Genomic DNA, 24,085 nt, shown 5'->3' on the forward strand with positions numbered 1-24,085 from the left:
GCATTTATTTGGAGGCATTCTCGAACAAATCCTACGCAGCGCTGCCGACGATTTTGAACCGCGTTGATGTGCGCGGTCTCGCTCTCCTCTGGCCAACGTGCGGGCGCCTTTCCGACAGAAATGCTCATATAAGGAGTTCCAATCTATGTTCCGCTCTTGTCTACGTCATTAGATCCACGATCGAAAAAAAAACCAGCCGAAACTTGTACCAACCCGGAAGTAAGATTTTCGGCACAGAAATTCTCAGTCATTCTTCAAAATTATTTTTTTACAACGTTGGCCATGTTTAGCATGAGAATCCATGATCTATCTATCTATCTATCTATCTATCTATCTATCTATCTATCTATCTATCTATCTATCTATCTATCTATCTATCAGCAATTTATCTTGAAATTGCATTTTTATACGGGTTTGATATGGTTTGCACAAAATACGTATTACATAAAACACACACAAACCCAATAACGGGTTTGATATGGTTTGCACAAAATACGTTTTACATAAAACACACACAAACCCAATAACTATGTACATTAATTATTCATCAATGCTGATGACACTGATCACTGATAATATCCATCAGAGTTTATGTCTGACTGTATACCGCCACGTTGCTGTCCACTAGCGGCGAATGCGTGCACTGCAGCCTCTGAGTGAGAACTAACCAGTGGAGAAGAGGAGTCTAGTTTGTGCGAGAGGGACAGTCTGGCTCGAGTTCTGTTGGGTTCAGCCCAGCAGAGACTCACCGTTTACTCTGAACTTGGACCGGGACTCTCGATTCTCTCTAAAGCAGAAGGCTTACATTATCAGGCTGAATCCCTACCATGCTACATTCATATTTCAGGATTTAAGAAGGACTCACTGCAGCTGCCGCTGGCTGATATGAACTTGGTGAGTGGATCTTTGAATTCTGGATCAGCTAACTAGCTAATATGTAAAATAAACCAATTTTGTGAAAATGCCTCAGTAGCCCTAGGTTTTGTCTAGGTTGGCACACCCCCTGGAGGTAGACAGATTATTATAATCGCTCAGAGATAATGGCCATGGTGTTTATTTGGAATGGGTAACGTTAGCAGGCTAGGTTCTGTGTGTCCGTCTTTAGCAGCAACCCCAGCGGCAAAGCATAGTCAGCTGTCTATGCAGACAACATTTTTGGGCGTGTTCGAACGATTCCCAAAAAGCTGTCTAGGTAGGCAACCAACTAGGTTCTGAAACACAGCTCAAAGTCTATCTGGATCATAAACCCCATTTACCTTTTCCACTGTTTAGCATAGCTTAGCCGGTCTGCTACTGCTCTGGACATATTCTGTGTTGTATAAACATCTACATTGCCCCAATATTCTCTAGACGCGTTTGTAAACATAAAACAGCGCTGGAATTTGGGTTTTATGTGATAGTTTTGTCCGTCCAATTCAACACAAATCGACATTAGCCAACGCAATGAATCTAACGTTAAACGGTTCGACTAACGTTAGCTGTTAACAAGCTAATACGCCATAGAAGAGAAAGAAGCTTGGACTGCATTAAGTTAATTTTCTCCTGCGTTTGAATTTGATTATGTGGGCAGTTGTGTGGTTCTTTTAACGATTACAGGTCAGTATCTGTTCTCTCCAGAGTTGTGGTTAATATTGAGTTAATATTACCAGTGTATTTACAATTGCATTTGTTACTCGAAATAGTTCTGTGGGTACACGTTTTGAATTTTATTGTTTTTCTTTTGCCAAGGGTGAATCTTTTAATTGCACAGTTTGCAACTGTAAAGGAGAGTAGCTTGGTATTGACTCAAATCTGGAGGTTATATTTTGGTTAAGCAGATTAGTAGAACTAAAATGTCAATATTCACTGTATGTGCAACCCAAATCAGTGCAGAATAAACAATATGACAGTATTTACTATTGCAAATCTCCTGATCAGTAGATACCGTGGCATGACTTCAGATCACTATACAGTGTTGGGATGGTATGGGTTGTGCAAAAGAATGTGCTTGTTAGTTTCTAATTAGATTTGTGGCCTTATCTAAGCCTTTAATGTATTAGGGGGGTCATAAATACGTTATAGTGCTAATTAAGTAATTGGAGTCTTAAGGTTTCTCATTGAGATTTAGATTAACCTTCATGTGTCATGAAATTTAGCACTTATGGTCATAGCTGATTGCAGGCCCACCAGATAAACAAACAATGTGCATGAGACTAGTCAATGTTGGTCAAATATTTTTTGCACATGCTCATTGAAGTGTGTTTGAACAGGGTCTTTGGGAAATATCGGTACTGAAAAACAGCTTTGTGGAAAATCAGTGCAGTGGTAGCGAATGGAATATATGTGAGTTCACAGCGAAACATGTTGGGGCAGCGTGAGGCGTTCAGACTCCGAGTGGTTTGTCTCTGGAATTAGGGTGAGAGGCTTTTGTTTTGTCGATTGATATTGATTAATTAAAACTAAACCAAATTATATATATATATATATATATATATATATATGTAAAAAACGTTGCATGCCTAATGTACATACAATTTAATAGGTCTATTAATAATTACATAATTATCCTGTTAAATAGTGTCTGAAGCTAAAACCTGTATTTTCTGTGTTCTGACCAATTAAATAATTGCATTTGTAAATGTCTCCTTGTATCCCCTTATAAGCTAAAATGCTTCATATGAAAAATTTGCATTGCATCCCTGAATTTTTTAATGTGCTAAAAGGTAAACGTCAAGCCCTAGGTCCTCAAGATACTCATAAGATTGGCATAAACTGTGTTGTGTCCGCTTCAACATCCTGCAAATGAATGTTCAACAAACAAAGTCATAATTATTGCAATCCGTCTGTTTTAATGCACTTTTGGGAATTTGTTCAATAAAGTCTGTTATGTTTAATGGAGACTCATTTTCTGTCAGGACGAGCCTTTATGCAAAATGGAATGTATTTGTGTGACTTCTGAACATTTACAAATACGGATTTAACCGTCAAATGGAAGTTATATGAAAAAAGGTATTAAATGCTTTGGCAAAGGGACGTTTCCTGCAGCAGCTCACTCTGTGTTCTCCGCCATATTTCAGATGCATTTTGTCCATAGAAATACATTATTCTACTGTAAAGTGATGTGACTGGTGGATGTATCAATTATTATATATTTTATCGATTTACTTTTTGACAACACACACTTGTGCCATAATGTTGTTTACTACAAAAATTATTTTGACCCATCCTCACACTTCATTTTAAGGGCCATTTTTTGTAAAGTCATAAGTGCAAACCTTATAATTTTGTAAAAAATTAATTCTTCTGTTAAAATTATTATTATTTGAGCTGTTGTTGTAAAATTTGTCAAATTGGATCTAAATTTACACCGTAATGTGCTTTTCCTGCTTTAAAATCATGTTAATATGCATATTGTTTACATGATGTTATGCCTGTATTATTGAAACAATGAGTATTTTAGCATTCTGAATCGCCCTCATTTACTTCCATTGTAAGTGCCTCACTCTATAATTCGGATTTTAGTTCTTTTTTTTTTTCTTTTAAAGAAAAGGAGAGACAAGTGCAAGCCATTTTTATTCAAATTTTTGCGGTCAACTTGAGCCCGAGTTATTTCTTAAAACTACAATGTATTTGTATTAATTATTATCTTGTAACCCAGGGCTAAATGTTTATGCAGAATTAGGATAGCAGCAGATGATTTTCATAGGAGGTTGGTATATCTGTGCAAACAGCGATAACGCCTGCAGAATTCCAAGTGCAGAAATTCTGACCCTTTCCCCTCAGGTTAAAACCTCCTTTACTAGCGGATTGGACCCGGGTGAGATTGCAGTCTGTAGCACATCTAATGCGCTTGAGCTCTCGCTGTGCAGTGCCATGGGTTCACCTCTCATGACTGCATAGAGCCAGAGGGTGGTCTGCCATGAGCAATCAGGCAAATTAAGCAAGGCAGGGGGAAGTGGAGTACGCTTAGAGCTCGATTTTACTTCTGCAATACAAAGATAGCTTAGCTTTCTTCTCTTTCTCTGAATAGCAGTGTTTTTAATACATGAAACATTAGGATAAGTGGATTTACATAACGAATGAAGGAAATTGATTTGAAACCCAGTAGTCACTGTTTATTGTCATGTCAACAACAAAGCTTTCAAAATAAAAGTGATTGGGGTCTTTATGTAATGCTATCATGCATTTGTTTTTGAAAGAATTGTGAATAATGATAATAATACCAAAAATTGCATGGGAGCATTTGATTTTATCCAAATATCCTTGTGATCACTGGCTTTCAAATGATTTTAAAGGCATAGTTTGACAAAATTTAGCTTATTTTGTTTGTATACCTGTATACTTTACAATTTCCCAACTGTTCTTTTCCGTACTATGGGAGTGAAGGCTTAAAACAAAAAAAAACAAAAAAAAATTCCATACAGTCATGCATGTGTCTTCTGAAGATTAGCGATGCACGTATAGATCACTATTGTCGTAGATATAACTTTTTAATGTTATCATTGTTGCTTTAGCGAAGTAAAATAGGACTATACTTAATCTGATAATAGCCAAATGTTTATGGGACTCATCATTTTTTTCTAGTTTTTATTTGTTTATTTATTCATTTTTATAAAGTATGACGACCTGTGGTCAGTGTACGCTTTCTCTTTTTCTTTTCTTTTTTCCATAGAACTCTGTTTAAGCTTTTTTTCGGCTGTTCTAGAAGGTGTAGTTTTATAATTTGCTATTCCTTTAATTTTCAGTACTTGTCAACTAGTGCTTGAGATGTGATTTCAGTTCCGGGTAATAAGTGAAAAAGTCATAATGACTAAGACCTAATCGCAATTCTACCCCTTGCCCCTTCACTTTCCCCTTCCCATCGTTTCACACGTTCACCTGAAGGGGTATCTCAATTCTCTTTTTGGGTGGAGGGGTAGGGAGAAGGGCCAGATAGCCCTTCCAACTTATTTATTGGGGGACCTCTCTTCAAACGAAGGGGTAAATAAATTTTCCCGCATACGGCAATATGGCTGCCTGAGCAAGCAGAGAGACCCATAAATGTGTTTTAAATGTGTGACCCATAAAAGTGTTTTTTGGCATAAATAAGGATTTTAATAACAGATAATCATTTGTTTTATGTTGCATTCAATCTTGTGTTCATATGTACGGTTATATTCTCCGAAGAAACATTTGCAAAAAATCGCTATCATAAAGTTCGTTAATGTTATTGACTGCACGATAGTTCCACAACATATTTTATAGACACAGGTAACTTTTCTTTTGCCGCACATCTAAGTTTGTGATAAACATCTGCACATTTTCTTTGACGTAGGAGCTAGCGATGATGTATGATGATGTGTAACAGTGTAGTAGTGGTGTCACATTTCTTAGGGGAATATTTTCAGCTATACCCCTTGACACTCTGTTTCAAGGGTGAAGGGGTATACAATAGAATTAGGACTGGGCCTATATCTAGACCATGAATTTTGTCAGAATACTTTAATGAAGTAGTAATCATTTCCATGTTAATTTACTTCATGTCTTCCACCACCAGATATCGACCTCTGGATGAGGTCAAGTGTTTGTTGTCCCAGGAAGTCGATGTAATAAAGATAAAATACATGAAGGTAGGGCTGTGCAAAAAATCGAATGCGGTTTTCATGCGCATATCGCCAGTAAAGACGCTCCTGTGATTAGTAGCGTGTGTTCAGATGGAGCCGCATTTACTACACGGGTGTGTTTCCCAAAGCATTGTTGGCTAACTATGGTAGTTCCATTGAAATCTATTGGTAACAATGGAACTTGTGACCGTAGTTGCTTTTGGGAAATGCACCCCAAAGTTGTAGTTCACTGACAAGCTACACAAAATCACGTTCATAATCGGCAGTGAATCGACTGTGATTTTGAATGTGATTTTGCGTAGGTTGTCAGTGAACTAGGGCTCAGTGTAGAAAATTTCGCTTCATCTAAATCAGGGGTAGGCAAGTTCGGTCCTAGAGAGCCGCAGTCCTGCACAGTTCAGCTCCAACCCTGAAAAAAAAACTCAACTGCCTGTACCTTAGTAATCCTGAATGGATTGGTGAGCTTGTTCAGGTGTGTTCGATTAGGGTTGGAGCTGAACTCTGCAGGTCTGCGGCTCTCTAGGACCGAACTTGCCTACCCCTGATCTAAATGCATGTGCTGAAGATACTTCTAATCACAGGAGCTGCCTTACTGATGAGATCCGCATGAAAATCCCTGACTCAGAGGCCAGTAAGCAACACCCTTAGCATCATTTTGTCACTCAACTTTTCTTCAGAAAATTTAAATGTCAAGTTGATTGTTGAATAATGGAGGTCCGGAATATTGAAATATATCTAATTTGTTACATAAAATAAAAGCCTGCAACCCTACCCCCCAACGTTTGATTAATGCTCAAACATCTCATGGTTGATTAGTTGACATGAAGTGCACACATGAATTAGCTTAATTGCTCTTGAGTAATTAAAGGCAACTTCATATGAATTGCGACTCCTTGCCAAGGCTCAGCCAGTGAAGTTTGAGCCGGTGACAGATAATTTATTGAACAGGCTCTGGAGTACATCCTTCATCACTTCTCTTCTTTTTATATTTCTTGACAAGTGAACCAAGATGGTGCTGGTTTCTGTTCTTGTGAAGTGTTAGTACGCTTTGGGTCATTGACTGAAAGTTGGTCAAGTTTCTGCTGATTTCCAAAGCAAAAGTTTTATTGACTGTGGTAATTTAAATGCTCAACTGCTGCCCTTGAACTGCCTGTTTTGTTTCATTTGCTGTGACAGGTCTGTTTTTTATGAGCCTTTTTAGGGATGTTCTTTTCATTTAACGTATCATGAATATTGTGAAATTGCATTGACTGAAAAACATTAAATATTTTAGGTGTTACTTTATGCCATGGAAAACAAAATTAGGCTAGTTCAGTTTTTTTTCTAGATTTAATTTTATTATTTATATTTTAATGGTATAATCATTAAAAACGTTTAATCAACTGAATAAATTATTTAATAATTTATTATATTTTTACAATTATAGAGCCCTATGAAATGTCCAAGTCATTTTATTATTTCATCTAGAAATAGGCCTAATGCCAGTGTGAAATGTTTACAAACAATGTAATTAGGCATGGGCTGGTATGAGATTTTGACGGTATGATAACCTTAAGCAAAAATATCACGGTTTCACAGTATCATGGTATTGTTGTTACAGCTCTGAAATGTTTTATTTTTAAATGACTTGGTAAAAAAATATATATTTTCTTCACCGCTGGACACAATATATTTTGTTTTTGAGCAACACACAGAACATTATAAACAGTAGAATTCGTTTTTTTTTTTCCATTTCTTTGATTTATATCCTAAAAAGAAAAAGACATCTTTATTTAAACCTAAATTTGTAATTACAGTTATTTAATTTTAGTTACATAATTCATATAATTTATATCATTTGATATAATTTAGTTATATAGTAATAATCATACACATCATTTGATTTAATAATAACCCAATTTGAAGCAAAAACAGAATGTTCTGACAAGCTTTGTGAAATAATACCACGTTAACTTTTCAGAAGACCGTCAGCTCCCCTTTAGAAACACATTCATATAAAACCCTAAATCAATATTGAGGGTTTCTTCCAATAGTTTGTGCATCATGAACAGTGAGTGATCTCCCTGCTTCAGTACTTTTCTCTGTGCAACCGTCTTCAGCATCAATGGGCTGTGTTAACGGGCATTAACATGAATGCATTGTAACACAGGCAAAAAATGGTAGCTGATCACGTAAAGGCCAAAGTATATTTGGGTAAATTTTTATTTTCGTCAACAATAGGGCTCATTGACAGCCGTGCACCCGGTGGTACTGTGCATGTGTTGAGCTCATCTGTCTGCGCTCATCTGTGGTTGAGTATAGTTTTGAAAGCTGTGCGGACGCAGCTGTGCGCGAGACGGAAAGGAACGCTAAATGTAAAGTGCTCTCGGGTCTCTGCACTGCACAGCGTGAGTGATTCCTACTCTTTCAGTTATTGAGGAGACATAAAAATAGGGCTGTAGCTATCGAATATTTTTGTAATCGAGTATTCTACCAAAAATTCCATCGATTAATCGAGTAATCGGATAAAATGTGTTTTTGCTTAATTAAAGTGCAATATTAATTATACAAGAGAAAATAAGACTCCTGGGTCTCTTAAATTTTTTTTTTTTTTTTAATGCATAGGATGCAATGCATACATCAAAAATAAACATTTAATTATTACCCATTATTTCTCTGCCTGTACTTGTACTGTGAACAATGACAATAAAGTTGACAGATGAATTAAGTGCATTTAAGTGCCATTCAGTTGGGGTTTTAAATAAAGCATTTTCTGAGATGCACATTAAACACATAAAACATTAATTTAATTTATCTTTTAATTATTGAAAATTAAGCAATCTTAACTTTTTGGTAAACAAAGGGGATTTACTAGTAAAAAGTTCTGGAGATGTTGTTCATGTGTTCACGTCCTTATTTATTGAGACAGCAGACGCTGAAATCACCGCGAGCGCCATGCGCGCTTCCGTGTGTTTAATGAATGAAGACGCGCTTCTGCTCCATTCATTAACACAGACACGCAGAACATGCAAGATTCATATTTAAATAGACTGTTCCGGCTTAATATTTACAGATATTAGTCCATATGGTGATTTGATGTAAGTGCAATGCGTTAAACTGTAAATTCCGTTTTTATGACTGGATTCCGCGATTCCCTCCGCGTTTTCTGCATCGCGGAAATCATAGGGCCCTAGTTGTGGTATGCCAGCTCTATCTTGCAATGGACACACGCCACGACGTTCTCTTTACGTTTGCCCGTGCCCTCAAATCAAAACACTGCTGACTCCTTGCAGTATGGTTGTGTCACATTGAAAAAATCATTGCGAAAGAACCTGACGTGAGATTTAAAATAAATTAAAAGAGGCTTCGAGGCAGAGGAATTTGCCTCGATCATTTTTTGTAATCGAGTTACTCGAGGAATCGTTTAGTCCTACATGGAAAACAGCACATACCGCAGGAACGGTATAATGGAAAATATTAGTGGTATGGAAACCGTGAAATTTTCAGTATTGTGGTATACATTGAAACCGGTAATCGGCCCATGTCTAATTGTAATAAATAGAGATGTGCCCGAATAGCGAATCCGTATTCCGAAATACTGAAAAACTAATAATGCGTTCTACGGAGTCACTAAAGGGACATGTTTGCTGAATGTTTCATTTCCTCCAAGTGAAATTAGCAAAGCAGTTAGACTGAATTTGACTGAAAAACACTTGCTTTAAACGTGGAGCCAGGTGCGAGTTGCCACAGGTTGCGTGCGTGCATCAACCTCATCCTTATTGCCAGATGCGCTCGTGGAGACGTGCGTTGTGGAGCCGTGCGTGAGTATGAATGAATATTACGGAAAAGGCTGCGTGTGTGAGGCGAGTGTAAATGGCTCCTCCGTGAGACGCATTCAGAGACAGGCTGTGTGTGCGCTCTTCTGAATTGGGAATAGCAAACATGCATTATAAACTTCTTTCAAATTAGAATCTGTTGGGGAGATAAAATGTGCAAGCTAATGTATATGAAGTAATAAAAACATCTAAGAATGTATTTTTTATTCTCCACTACTGAAAGCAGAACCGATAAGGGAACTCTTGATATGTGTTGTGACGCAGCTCTTGCAAATTAACTTTACCTTTTTTGTTTGGCCTTCTTCATTTCGAAGCCAAAGTAATCTCATATTACATAAGTTTTTCTTTAGTATTAATTTACCAACTATCGATCTGACCCTATAGACGACATAATCGCGATTGCAATTAGATTTTCGATTTATCGCACAGCCCTAATAGAAATTCTGCACCATTAAACCATTCACTACATTGCAGCGTCACCATTGTTGTGCACCATCCTGACCGTGCCGGCAGCCGACAGCCAAAAAGTTCACCAGTGGTTCTGGAACGCAATCACTCTTAATGGCATTGAAACATTTGGGATTCTCTCTAAATCTAAAGCTGATACATTTCAGATGAATTTTATACAAGCAGTTAACTCTATTGCTCTGCTACACTGGTATTATCAAAATAATGGATACTTAGTAGAAACTCAACCAGCTGTTTTTCCATTGCCAATCTTTAAATGTTGGAGGGAGGTGAAGTAAAGTCCCGGTATTATCCTTCATTTTCTTTTTATAAGCCCTCTTATCATTAAAAGGTCCTACAATCTTTCAGTATCCATTAAACTTGAGCATAATTGTGGGGCCGGACTAATCTTTAGAGTCAATATGTAGTACATCACAGAAAGGATAGGTTTTCATTGGTTGAGCCCGATCCAGTGACAGAGAAAGTAATGCGCAATAGCAGACAGGCCCTGTGTTTATGAGCTGATGTTACCTCATTTAACCCTAGTGACATTGGGGTGGTAAACTTGTGAAAAATGAGATGTGAAAAACCCCAGTCAGAGCCAGAGTCATTTGTGGAAGCCCCAAAAGAGCACTCCAGTGTGATCAAATCCTGGCTTGGGTTTCAAAAAACCTCATTATCTGTACTCCCCCGAACACAAATTATCACTCCACCCTAAAATGATTTCTCACATACACCCTTAAATCATGCATTCCTCCCTCAATTTAGCTTCTATTTAGCATTCCACCAGCTGTAGTGCTGTAGTATCCCACACACTTGTTTATACATACAGGTACATAGTTGGATTTCATGTACCTTGTCATCCTGCTCAAGGAGTTAAGGGGACGGCCTTATAGAGTGCTTCCCACCTGTGTCGTCCTCTGCCCTCTCCGTCAGCCCCCACATCCCCTCTGACACTGATTCTGTTGGACCTGCAGGGAAGAGTAATTAATCTCCAGTAGGAGCATGCCAGATCTGCATAATACTGCATAACAATTTGTCTTCTTCACCAGGGCGTTGGCAAACTTTTTGCCTGGCCCAATCCCCCAGTGCTCTCTTCCTGCTGGAACGTAATAGAGAGCAAGCTGTCGCTTCACCTCTCCATCAACATGCCAGTGTTTGTTTTCACTTCGCCTCAGTACCAGCTTCTCGTCATCCGAGCAGTGGGTACATCAGCAGAACGCTTATCGTTTGGCACACCTGAGACTCTCCACTTCATTAATAGGTGCCAGTGTTGCTGTGATCGTGCCTGGAGGTCAGATCCACATGCAGTCCTCAATGCTCTGAGATGGAAATAAACAAACTTGAATCAAGATCTAATCTAACAAATGTGGAATGTCACCTTTTTTTATCTTCTAGAAGTTTTAGTTTAAGCAGTTCCTTTAAAACTTTTATTTGTCAGTTATTTCAGTATATTCATCTTTTTTGACAAAGCAGGTTATTGTTATTATTATTTTCAGTTTGATTGGGTTCCTTAAACACCACCAGTGTGAATATAATGTGGACCAAAAAGAGCACTTTCTAAGAAGAAACATTTTATCTGTTTACTTGCATGACTTGTCGCCATTAACTGACATCAGAGAACCATGGACATACAGCATTACCTCAACAGTTGTTCTGTGGAGCACAAAAGAAGACTTCTGAAAAATGTTGAAAGTCAATGGCTTTTATTGTTAATTTGGACCTCATTGACTTTCAATTATCATAAACATTTGCAAAGTTTAAAGTACCCTCTTTTGTGTTTCATTTAGAAGAAAGGAAGACTTAAGGTTCAAAATGGCATGAGGAGAGTAAATGATGACATAATTTTCATTTTTGGCTGAACTATCCTTTAAGTACTGTGCAATATAGATGTTGCTATTTGACATTTCTTGGTGAAATTGCTTAAACCCACTTTCATGTCTGACAAGTATTAACTTTTCCATACAAGTTCCTCTTAAATTGTGCCATCTGGTCAAGGTTTTTTCTTTCCCCACTTCAACAAACTTGCAGATTGAGTTCATCTGGAGAGATCAGACAAGATTCTCAGTAACCAGCCCATGCTGGGTTAAATTTGTCTTAAGAAGGCCTGCACATTTCCTGACAGATGGACAGCATTTGGAAGGAAAACTACTGTTCTTGCACTGAATTTTTATTAGCTGCTGGTTATAGGCTAGGGTCTGGTAAAATGGACACGTCTGTCATACGAAGTTTTAAGGATCTTTACAGATAGCCGCATTTCAACCCTGTTTCCATCAAAGGAAACAAACCAAAACAAACCTCCAAGTTAATGGGATTTTTGTGTTTCTTGCTGATGTGCTGACACCTGTATTGTGATGAGTGTGTGAGCATGTAGCTGTGATGGCATCTGTTTGTGTTCTCTGATCTGGTCACACTTGTCTTTGGCAGGGCTCCAGGAAGGCTTTGCTCCTCTAGCAGCAAGGGTAATGCTTGGATGGGGTGGTGTTGGCGCAGTGGATAAGACACATGTCTTTGGTGTGAGAGACCCGGGTTCGAATCCACTGTGAGACACCAATGTGTCCCTGAGCAAGACACTTAACCCCTAGTTGCTCCAGAGGCGTGCGACCTCTGACATATATAGCAATTGTAAGTCGCTTTGGATAAAAGCGTCAGCTAAATGGATAAATGTAAATGTAAATGTAAATGGATGCCAGAGCATCTTTGTTTCAGGCCTGTAAACAACAACAAGCAAAGAGGAATATAGTATCAAATGCATGAGTAAGCTGCAGCGTTTCCAGCACACCTGCCTGCTTGCGGTTTCTCAGCGCAGTCCCATTGTGAAAATGCGTTGGAGACACGAAAGCTTTAATCTTGTGCATGATCCTATAATCCAGCAGGCGTGAACTGTGCAGTGGTGCCATTGCAGGTGGGCCACAGCATCTGTAATCACCACAGCTAAACAATCTCAGCTACATCTGACCTGATAAATGAATGAACCACAGCCAGGTTTAACAATGACTCATTAGAGTTTGCAACGTAGCTATTGCTCATACATGGGATTATGGTTTTTCAAAACCCCTAACTCTAAAGTATTTAATGTCATAACCATTTGTGCTACATATTAATGAGACCTTCTATTTTTATGACCTTTCTATTTCTAATCCCAGAACAACAGTTTAGATGGTATGCAATAGAGCCTGACTGATATGGGTTTTTGAGAGCTGATACTAGGGAGTAAAAAAAGATATATCAGCCAATATATATTTTTTTATATATATTATAGTACAGTACCACTCAAGTTTAGACACTTTCCCATTTGTGTTCAGACTTTTGGCATATACTATAGAATGCAGTATATAAATAAACAGAATATATTCAAATAAAAACTTTTTTTGCAATGATCACTCAAATGTGGTGATGAAACAAAGATATGCAATGGAGGGAGGGTATTTAACGATTTAAAAATACATTTATCCAAAAATGAGTAAGTAAACAGTGAAGTTTAAGATTATTCAACTTATTTAAATTCAATTCCGTTTGTTTATTTCACTTTGGAGCATTCACACAGATTTGTGCTAGAAACTGTCTTCACACAAGACGAAACTTACTAAAGAAGTTTGATGTTATATACCTCTGTAAATAAAAACAATTTAGGCTTGTGCACTTTAATGCCCTTTGAATGTAACATGTACGTTTCCTTCAATCTGGAATCATGCCAGAATATCCTGTGAAGTCCACTTCATAGGGCACTTATGGTCGAATAGAACAAACCTCTGAAGCGATAAGAGATAAACATACACAATGTGTAGAACAGGGGGTCCTGAGGAACAGCATTTACTAGCCTTAGAGTAAGGGAATCACAACTTGGGACATGAAAGCATCCAAGGAGCGTGTGAAAGCTAAGCATTTATGTTATATATTTTTAATGTTATTCATATTTTTTGTGGGGCTTTTTTATTTTTTAAGTATCAGTTTAGGCACTGGTACTGGGGCTGCACGATATTGGGAAAAAATGACATTGCGATATTTTATTTCTCTGCGATATATATTGCGATATGAAATTTAATCAAATTTTTTCTTACAAACAAAAATGGGGTGAGCACACTTACATTCTCATTTTAAATTATTTAAACATCGACACCATCGTGTCAATTGATCAATATGCGCGAGGGAGAGAGAGAGCAAGGGAGGGAGAGAGAGAGCGCTCGTGTTGTTTGAAGACGGTGAGTGTGCGGCCGGGGCGCGCTCTCTCTCTCTCTCTCTCTCTCGCTCTCTCTCTCTCGCTCTCTCTCTCTCGCTCTCTCTCTATCTCTCTCTCTCTCTCTCTCTCTCGCGCGCTCTCTCTCTATCTCTCTCTGACCTGTCAAAACTTTCCCTCTATGGTTAAGCTGTGCAATTAATCTGCGAATCACATTCGTCAAGGGCCGGGGAGCAGCTGGCCTGTACAGTTATTGAATAACGGATCAACTACGACAGCCTACATCGCAAATCCTGTGATGTGACTATCGTGGATTCGTACATCATGATATCGATGCTTAAACGACACATCGTGCAGCCCTAACTGGTACCATTTTTAAAAGTAACGATATGGCACCGGTATCGTAAAAAACCCCATCGATACCCAACCCTACTCACCAACTAGTTGACATTGTAGCACTAAATCACCATTGAACAGACTCAAGCTACAAACGCACAGACTGGTTAACAACTCAGGGATGGAAATTAACTTTTTTGTCCACCGGCCACTGTGGTTGGTGGATTTCAAAATCTACTAGCCACTCAATGTTTTTACCAGCAACTTTCTTGTTTTTAACCAACAATGTGTAACTGCATGTGAAAATTAATACTACAAGATCTACAATACTACAAGATCTAAAATACAAAGCGGTCTATTTAATCTCAAGTCTCAATGAAATACTGACATTTTATCTTTCAGTGATGCTAAAAAATGTTGCTTATCTAGGCATCTTACTAGGTTTTGAAACGGCAGACTCTTGCTTAAGTAGCTCATTCTCTCAACTCCGTAGCCCAACCAGATGATACACTGCACTGAACTTTTATAATGCAAAAACATTTTTGCGATATTCTAAACAATTTTCGTACACATTAATAATGTTGAATTTAATTCCAAATGAAAGGATTCACCAGTAAAAGTGTATTATTATTATTTTTTTTTGTGTGGTTGAGGGAACACGTGGGGAAAAGTCTCCTGTTCAACACTGTATCACTGGAAGAAATCTCTGCTCGCAAACTTTTACGCTGTCGACAAATGAAACCACTGCGTTTTTAATACCTCGTTTTTACGCGTCTCGTGACGCCAGAGCTGTCAAACATGTGTAGCGATACAATGTTGTTTCTACAAACAAAAATGAGCAGCGTTGTAACGATACAAACTTCATATTCTTCGGGAAGGAGGAGGCGGGAACCGGCAGACAATCAAAATGAAAGCTTTAATAATCAAAATAAACACAAAACAGCGCAACAGCCCCTCGCGGACGACTGTTGCGCACAAATAAAATGCAAACACAAAATAAAGTCCAGGCCTGGTCCTCTCTTGTCCGTCACTGTCGTCGCTCCAGTTTTATATCCTTCCATCTCCTCCGTGGGACTCGAGACCGGTGGGTCGAACAGGTGTCTCTCATCTTCAATCACTCCACCGGCCTCGCTCCTGTTCCCACATCTCTCGGCCCCGCCCCACTCGTCACAAGCGTAATAACTTACTGGACACAGAGCTAACTTCTGAAAAAGTACTTGAAGACTGGAAATAAAATAGTGTGCGTATTTGCTTAATGCTTATGGCAAACAAGAAAGTATTATAATGTTTGTCTTTCTATTACTAATAATATAAAAGCAATCGTTATAATATCTTTTGTATACATTAAATCCTTTGTTTAACCGTTCTAACTGTATTAGACAGAACTATTAACAACAACCGTAAACAAGTGGGACAAGGTGAGCACTGTGTGCACTCAGGCGCTGCTGCTTCTCTAAGCGGCTTCAAAATAAAAGTCCCGCTTAGAACACAGATAAACTTATTGGCCGATGCCGATATTTGAAAAATATTGCGATATATCAGTCGGCCATTACATTTACATTTATGCATTTAGCAGACGCCTTTATCCAAAGCGACTTACAGTGCATTCAGGCTAACATTTTTTTTTTTTACCTAACATCTGTTCCCTGGGAATCGAACCCACAACCTTGCGCTGCTAACGCAATGCTCTACCACGTGTGGATTTCCCTGTTCTCATGGAATTAAAACATTTATTAAACCTTTTCAGTTATAATTATCTCGAGTTGTCTAAATGATTTCCTGTATATAAAACAGTGAAGCATCTGCATAGAAATGCCCTGGTGACCACGTGCACCTTCCCAGCATCATGGAGTGTTTGCGGCAGAGTTTGTTGAATTGTTGTTTGTTGTGTTTGTTCATCTTGTGCAGTTTTTAGTTGGAGTTTGGCACTCTTTTCAAAAGATACAGGTAAACAACCTCAGGTTTTCTAATATCAGGACACAGGGCTGGGCTTTCACTCTTCACTTACAGTCTTGTAAGGTTACTATTCGTCTTGTCTGGACATGTTTTTGTGTATGTGAAAAGGTATTAAAAATCAAATGCATCAGTCTTTATAAATGATAGACTGATGAAATGTCATTAGGTCATGCGGAGCCATGGTGTTGTTTTGCTATCCCTTCAGGCAGCTGCTGCCTTTTGTTCTTGCTTTATGTTTGCTTGACTGTATTTAGGCATAAGTGCAGATTTTTCTTCAGTCCGTTAGTTTTCATCAGGCCTCAGGTGCAGTGGGGGACAGGGTTTATTCACTGTTGTATGTGCCGGTGAACAGATCACTGAGAATGATCATTGCATTGTTAAATGGGCCTCCAACCAACAATTTTACATTCCCCTAATAGTAAGTGATTTAAATTCCCTAATAAATCCATTAATATTAGAAAAACATTGGCTGGTTCATCTGTCCTTATAGTAGAAGTCGACCGATTGATTGGTTTTGCTGATTAATCGGCACCGATAGTTGACTGCCAGACCTATCGGCAAAAATCCATTCTGATAGCTTTTCCGGGTTGTGTCCTGGTTGCTGGAGTGGCTGAGGAGGTACGCTGTCATTAGAGAGTGTAAGAGCGTCCTCTAGAGGCGGAAATTATTGACACTGTGTGCTGTTTATTTTTACACGTGACAATCCATGCTGCACAGAGCAGGACAATTCAGATAATGTATATAATAATAATAATAATAATAATAATTCATTACATAGTGCTTTTCTGCCATTCTAAGCACTCAAAGTGCTCTACATTGTGAGGGGGAGTCTTCACGTCCACCATCAGTGTACAACATCCACCTGGATGATGCGACGACAGCCATAGTGTGCCAGAACGCCCACCACACACCAGCTTATTGGTGGAGAGGAGACAGTATTGAAGCCAATCCGTAGATATGGGGATTGTTAGGAGGCCATGATGATCAGAGACCAATGGGTGAATTTGGCCATGATGCCGAAGTCACACCTCTACTCTTTTCGAAAGACATCCTGGAATTTTTTATGACCACAGAGAGTCAGGACCTTGGTTTAACGGCAGTACTTTTTGTCAGTATAGGGTCCACGTCACCACACTTGGTCGTTAGAACCCACACAGGAATAAGTTCCATTTTTAAAAAAAAAAAAAGTAAAAAATGAACAATAATTATATATATATATATATATATATATATATATATATATATAATATGATCAATTATTTTATTAAATATTTTAAATTATTTTAATTGATTACTGTTTTTTGCTGTGCTAATATAATACATATTAGGACTGGGCAGTATATCGAGTTTGTATGAAATATCTATTCTTTTATAAGTGATATTGTATGAAGTACTACCGTTAATATCAAGTAGTTTGATATGAGCGCAGCTGAGAAATATAACGGAGGACACAGACTGAGCTGCTGTGGAGAGTGCCTGAGCTCCTCGCTCTTCAGAAATATTTTATTTGTAAGACATGGATTATATGCATCACAACCCATGAGAAGTTCACAGAGCAACCCGCTGCTTTCGGCATTGTGGCAGCGTTGTTTTCCTTTAGCATTTGCTCGCTTGTATCAGCAGAGTTTCAGAGGACCATTACACCCTTCTGGCACGGAGGCAGTTTTGATTACTTTTGCAGAGGAGAGGAATTGAGTTCAGAAGTCAAGAGCAGTGGAAAAATGACTGCCTTGTTTTTCTCCCCCATCCACGTTGTTTTGGTAGAGAGCCGACAAAAGGCCGCTTTGTCACAGAGAACGGCATTGCAACACGGAGCAGAGACAAGGGAATGGCAGAAGTTCAAGTCCAGCTGCCCCGAGCTCCAGCAACTCTCCTTACTTCAGAATAGAACCCAGCAAACTTGGCATCGGTCCTTTGTGCTTCTCAATCCACATGATTCTAGATGTTTTTAGGATAGACCTACACTATGGGTCAAAAGTTTGAAATAATTAAGGTTTTTAGTGTTTTGGGAAGAAGTCTGTTATGCATACCAAGGCTGCATTTATTTTATCAAAATCAAATAAAAACAGTAAGAATGTGAAATATTACTTAGTTTAAAAGAACAGTTATTTAAAAATATTTTTAAATGTTATTTATTTTTAGCAGCCATTACTCGAGTCTTTAGTCTCACATGATTCTTCAGAAATCATTCTAATATTCTGTAATAAGCATTGTAATATACTCTTATATTTCTGATTCTTATCGACGATGAAAACCAAAAATGGTAGTGATGCACTATCATTCAAAACTGGGGTGAGTAAAAAAAAAAATATAATAATTATAAGATGAATAAGAATGAATACATTATACTTAATACCAATTAATAAATTTTAAAAGTTGTCACTTTTTAATGTTTACTTATCAAATAAATTGTTATTTTGAGCTTTCAAAAGAATCATCAAATAATCCTTTGATTTAAAAAAAAAAAGAATTATAATAATCATGGTTTCCACAAAGATATATTTTCAACTCCAATAATAACAAAATAATCATAATGTTTATTGAGCAGCAAATCAGCATTTTAGAATGATTTCTTAATGATCATGAGACACTCAAGAAGACTGGAGTTATAATGCTTAAATTTAACTGTGCCGTCAAAGGAATAAATAAAATTTTTAAAATAAATTTAAATAGAAATTAGTTCTTTTAACTTATACTATTCGCAATGTTAATGTTTTTACTGAAAAAACAATGCAACCTCGGAGGTCTAATAATAATAAAAAATCTTAGGGTGCGTCTCAATCATCTCCCTAGTAGTCAGGGCACTGATCAGTGAGTTGATGGAAAACATTTTTTTCCAGGGAGCCTCGGTGCTCACTATGCTCCCTTACCGGAAATAACATCACATTCCTCAAGCTTGAAACATAAACCACATGAGCCAGCTCGATAAATATAATGATATGCGATAGAAGATTTGAAAAGACAAACTGATTTTTTTTTTTTGTCAATTTCATCATAAACACACATTGCTAGACATGTGATGATCACATCTTGTTAACATTTATAATATTCGGCTGAAATGGTGTCAAAATATGTAAAAGAAGAAGGTGTTTAAAGAGGATAAAAATAATATTAAAAAGAAATGTTGCTGATTAATTACAGTGATGACGTTCTATTATGTTGTCCGTTGACGTTGTACGTAGACATGTCACTGGAAATTGAGTAACCATCGTCCCAATGTGCAGTGAGCCAGGGAACTTACAATGAAATGAATTTGTGTACGTGATATACTGATTTATAAGCTCGGGAGCTGATTGAGATGCACTCTTAATTATTCCAAATGTTTGACCGTTTGTGTACATTAAAGGTTGTATCATCATTGGGTCTCTTCCTCTGATCTCTTCATTAGCTCTATATAATTGTCACTAGGGGCATCTCTTGAGACCTCATGTTTATGCATATTCAAGATTGATTAGCGCTCAGTTAAGTCTCCTGCTCCAAACACATTCCCATTCATGCAATTCTGCTACCTATAAATCACCTTTAAATTACCTTAAATTATTCTGAACAGCCGTTTGTGGTTTTTACCGCAATCATCTCCTTATAGAATTGCTGACACTTGGGCTGCTTTCATTTCCCCATCTAAATTTTTTTCATGCTCGTCTTTGTTGTTCCACATTCTACTGCCTGGAACGCAGAGGCAAATCCGATACCTAGCATCAAACTCGCATGGGTAATTTTTCCTTTCCTCTGCTGTCTGTTTTTGTTAGGATAAATGTAGGCAGAGAGGAAGGGAACAAGCCTGCGTGTCTCTTTGTAGATGTCTCCGTTAGCTCACGACGATGACAAGCAGCATTTCTCACGATATCTTTTACTCTGTCAAGCGCTCACTGTACTGGGCACAGATGGTGCTGGCAAAGGAGATGGGTCAGTCATTTGACTCTCTGTTGGAAGATTGGCGTTATATAAAAGAGGACTACAGGGTTTGATATGAAGAAGATTGGATGAGATTAAATGTGTGTTGTTGTGATTGTATCATCAATATAAAATGATATAAAAAGCACAAATGGTTTTTTTTTTTCCATTCTACTTGCTAAATTAGCATAGGTCAGAGGTGATAGCCTGATAAACCAAGTCACCGAAGCGGATATACGGGATCTTTCGGAAGATTGCGTTGAGATGACCTGCTTACGGTCAACAGCAGGCCAGTTCCCATAATTCCTCCATGAGCCACTGCCATTAGCTAATAGAAAAGAAGGATAGTTTCTTGATGCAGCATGGAGTTCTTGTTTAGTAGCCCTATTCGGATGGTAGTTGTTTCTCATGGGAACATCTGTAAAAATACATTTGCATGGCTTCTGCATTTGATTCATGTTGGAGGAGCGAGTTTTGCAATCCTACGAACCTGCAAATGTGCTTCTCATGCGGTCAGTCACACATTCAACATTTATTTAAATTTCCTATTTAACTCTTCAGCCACCAGCATTTTATTTTTAGTTTCCAGCTACCAGCAGCATTTTTGATCATTTTCACAAAAATGTCATGTAATATGATGATGCAATAATATGTCAAAAGAAAGAACAGAGGTTCTTCTTTAAAAAAGAAAAAAAAAGGAAAAAGTATTCCAGATTCATTCATTCTTTTTTATTATTACCACTTGAATGTGGGTAAGTTTCATGAAGGAAGAACTGTCTCAACTGTCTGTTGAGCAACTGATTAAAATCCATCGGACTATTATCATCAGTATGCATGTGCGATCAAAACAGAGCCAGGCTTTTACAGTTCTAACTTTATTTTTCACCACCCACCAGCATGAATGCCAGCAATGATGGCCGATTCTTGAGAGCTTTAGCCAAAGTACTTCTGCCAAAAAGATTTTTGATTGTCAAAAGCTTTTTTTTAAAAGTCCAAATTGAGGGGCGATCTGCAAAAGAATTAATAAGCAAGCACTCGCATAACCCTTTTAGTCTGGGGAGGTTTTATTCATGGCAGTCTGGAGGTGGTTCTTCAGTTGAATTCCTCTCCAGAGATGTGCACCTACCTACACAAAACCCTCCTACTGTGAAGCCGTTATTGGGTGATGGTAATCAGAGAGCATATTTAGCCTTGATTCTCATGTGTGGCTCCCAGCAGAGAGTCCTGCTTGTCTGTTATGGTAAACTCTTCAAGGTTACAGTTTGTTTAGATGGTCTTGATCTACCACTTCTGCATTTGGACATTAGATATTAAAAAAATAGTTCAGCCAAATTAAAATTCACATCGTTTTGCAATCACATTCCCATCTCTTTTCTCTTATTTCATGTTCTTTCATCTGTACCTACCTATCGAAAAAAGAAAATCAGTTTGTTTCTTGGCTTGTTTCTCTGCCTTTTATCATTAATTAATTCAAATCCATCTGCATGTGGTAATTCAGTCTCATTGATGTAACTTCTAAGTGTGGCTCTGGTTTTGTACAATAATCTAATTAGAAAAACTTTCCCGATGTGTTAAATGGATTGCAATTCAAAATCTGCTCGATTTCATTTATGGTAAATGAAAGGAGAAATTTAGTAATGTCAAGCACTTTAAAATCAGTTTCTAGTTTTGTGTGAGAGGTTGAACACAAACGTTATTGTTATGTATAAGGTATGAAAAAGTGGCTACAGAACAGTCACATAACAGAAGAACTACTTATTTGAATTGTGTATAAAAATGTAGTAATGCTATGGCTGTGTGATGGCCGCTCGTGTCCTGTAGGCAGGGTGTTTTTAACTTTCTTATTTAGGCTTCTTTCTTGTTTAACTGTAATATTTCTTTGATATTTATTTTAGTGTTTTGCAGGCTGCATATTCACAGGCAGAAGTGCTAAAATAAACGCACATTTGTTAATAAATGATTGGGCTTCATTTATTATTATCTGTGTTTCAAATATTGTTATTATTATTATTATTTTTATTTTATTTTATGTATATCAACACCGCGTCACCAGCGGTAGTTGGTCCCATCCGTCACCTTCACAGCCCTAAGTAATGCATTGATAAATAATTTTAAATGCATTTTATTTTAGATTTTTTTTTGTATGTAAACATATTTTTTTAATTCAGTAATAATTTAGTTAATAATAATAATTTATTTGAATAATTGATTCTTTTTATTTGAAGTGGGACCTCTAGTCCTGTACACTGGTCACAATGTTTGCATTGTATGGAAGTGCTTGAACATTAAACCTGCATGCAGAATCATGACCACTTACATTTTCGGTGTACAGATGTACAGATGTCCCAGGGTTAGCTGACAGACTGTCTTTTGGCTCATTGGGCCTCTGTTGCATTGTCGCTACATCTAGCAATCCCTAATCACACCCATGTGTTTTTATTCATTGCCAACTTCAACATTTGGTTTTCTGTGATGTACTGAACGTTATTGTTGTGAACTCTGTTAACATTATGTGGCTGGCTAACATAGACAAGGTCTGGCGAAGTTGCAAGAATGACTTGTGATAGTCTTGAATGAAATGAGAATAGATGGCCATAATTATGTCATCGGCAAACTTTTTCTTAGGGTGGGTTTCTTTGCTCCAGCGTAATGCTCAGGAAGGGTGCTGCATCTCAGTGCGCTCATAAGCCACCACCTGGGTTTGGGAAAGGACCTGGAGTCGTGCCACTGTCTGCCGTGGAGAAGGCCAAGCCAGCGACGCCTGGGTCCAGAGCTGTCGGGGCTCCAGCTCCTCCTGCTCTGTCAGATTCTTCAGCTGCTGATCCAGCCAGACAGCTGTGAGCTGCATTCCAACCCGGATTTGAGGGGTGCAAACCATTACGTTTCCACTGATATCCAAGATGGGTATTTTGCACCAGGAATGATTGGACCAGCTCTCTGTGCAGTGACCCAAAACATAATGTTTACTAATTCCGTCTGTTCACATTCCTGCGAGCTGCTATGAACGTAAAACCGTTATTACCACACGCTGCTGTGAGAGATGCTGCATGAAATTGAAGTTTCGTGGCTTTTAGTCCAGGTCTGTTCACTTTGAGAAAAAGTTTATTTTATTTATTTATTTATTTTTCATTTCATGGGATCTTTAAAGTGAACATTGTCATTCATTATTATTATTATTTAAAAAAAATTTGTCTTGTTTTTCTAGCTTTTTTTGTATATTGCTTTGTTGTTTTATTTTGTTTTAATCTAGATTTAGTTTAATTTATACCACTTTGCCTATTATGTAACAGTTTCTCGCACCAAACAATGTAATTAAGCTTTGTAATTTAGCTTAAATCACTCTTTTATGACTGCTAACCTCTGCTAAACTCTGCTAAACTTGGTATGGCTTCATATCTAAAACTGTTTTTAAAGACACAAACCTTTTAAACGCAGAAACTCAATGCCTCGAGTTCCTGTCAACTGTCCCGTGGTCACAGAATAATGAAGCGTAATGGAAATCTCACTGCACTGTTGATGGAATATTGAAGTCGTAGCCCAGGGACAATGTTTGTGACATTTTGTCAGTTTATAATTGATTTTCTGTCTAATGCAGAAAAGCATAAATGCCTTTTTCTAAAGGTAATACTTCACTGTTGTCATTGTACAGAAAGAGCTCAGATAACAAAACCACCTCAAAAGTTTTGAGCAGCTGTTTAGTGAATACTTTTTCTGTTACGTCTTGGCATTTGTGCACATGAGGGAGCAGGGGAAATAGCTATATTGCGGTATGTGGTTCTGTAGTGATATCCTGGCTTCAGGGATATGAACTGTGATAAAAAGAAAAGCAACCTCTGTTTTGGCAAGAGGCACCGGAAAAGAGATGATAAATTTGCTTT

The 24,085-nt window shown here is 37.8% G+C and overlaps 1 protein-coding gene across 4 annotated transcripts in view; it reads left to right on the plus strand.

Moving 5' to 3' along the window:
* The first annotated feature begins 630 nt into the window (after window positions 1-630).
* LOC132130875 (bifunctional heparan sulfate N-deacetylase/N-sulfotransferase 1-like) overlaps window positions 631-24,085 on the plus strand; it is a 124,528-nt gene continuing 101,073 nt past the window's right edge. Inside the window, exon 1 of one of the 4 annotated variants that reach the window (XM_059542719.1) lies at window positions 631-894. The gene's annotated coding sequence lies outside the window, so the exon portion shown is untranslated. Of the gene's footprint in view, window positions 895-1,074; window positions 1,193-1,269; window positions 1,597-2,373; window positions 2,396-24,085 lie in introns of those variants that run through there. The other 3 variants (XM_059542720.1, XM_059542721.1, XM_059542722.1) reach the window with 3 other exon arrangements.

The sequence above is a fragment of the Carassius carassius genome, chromosome 47 (assembly GCF_963082965.1).
Source record: "Carassius carassius chromosome 47, fCarCar2.1, whole genome shotgun sequence".
Taxonomy (NCBI): Eukaryota; Metazoa; Chordata; class Actinopteri; order Cypriniformes; family Cyprinidae; genus Carassius; species Carassius carassius.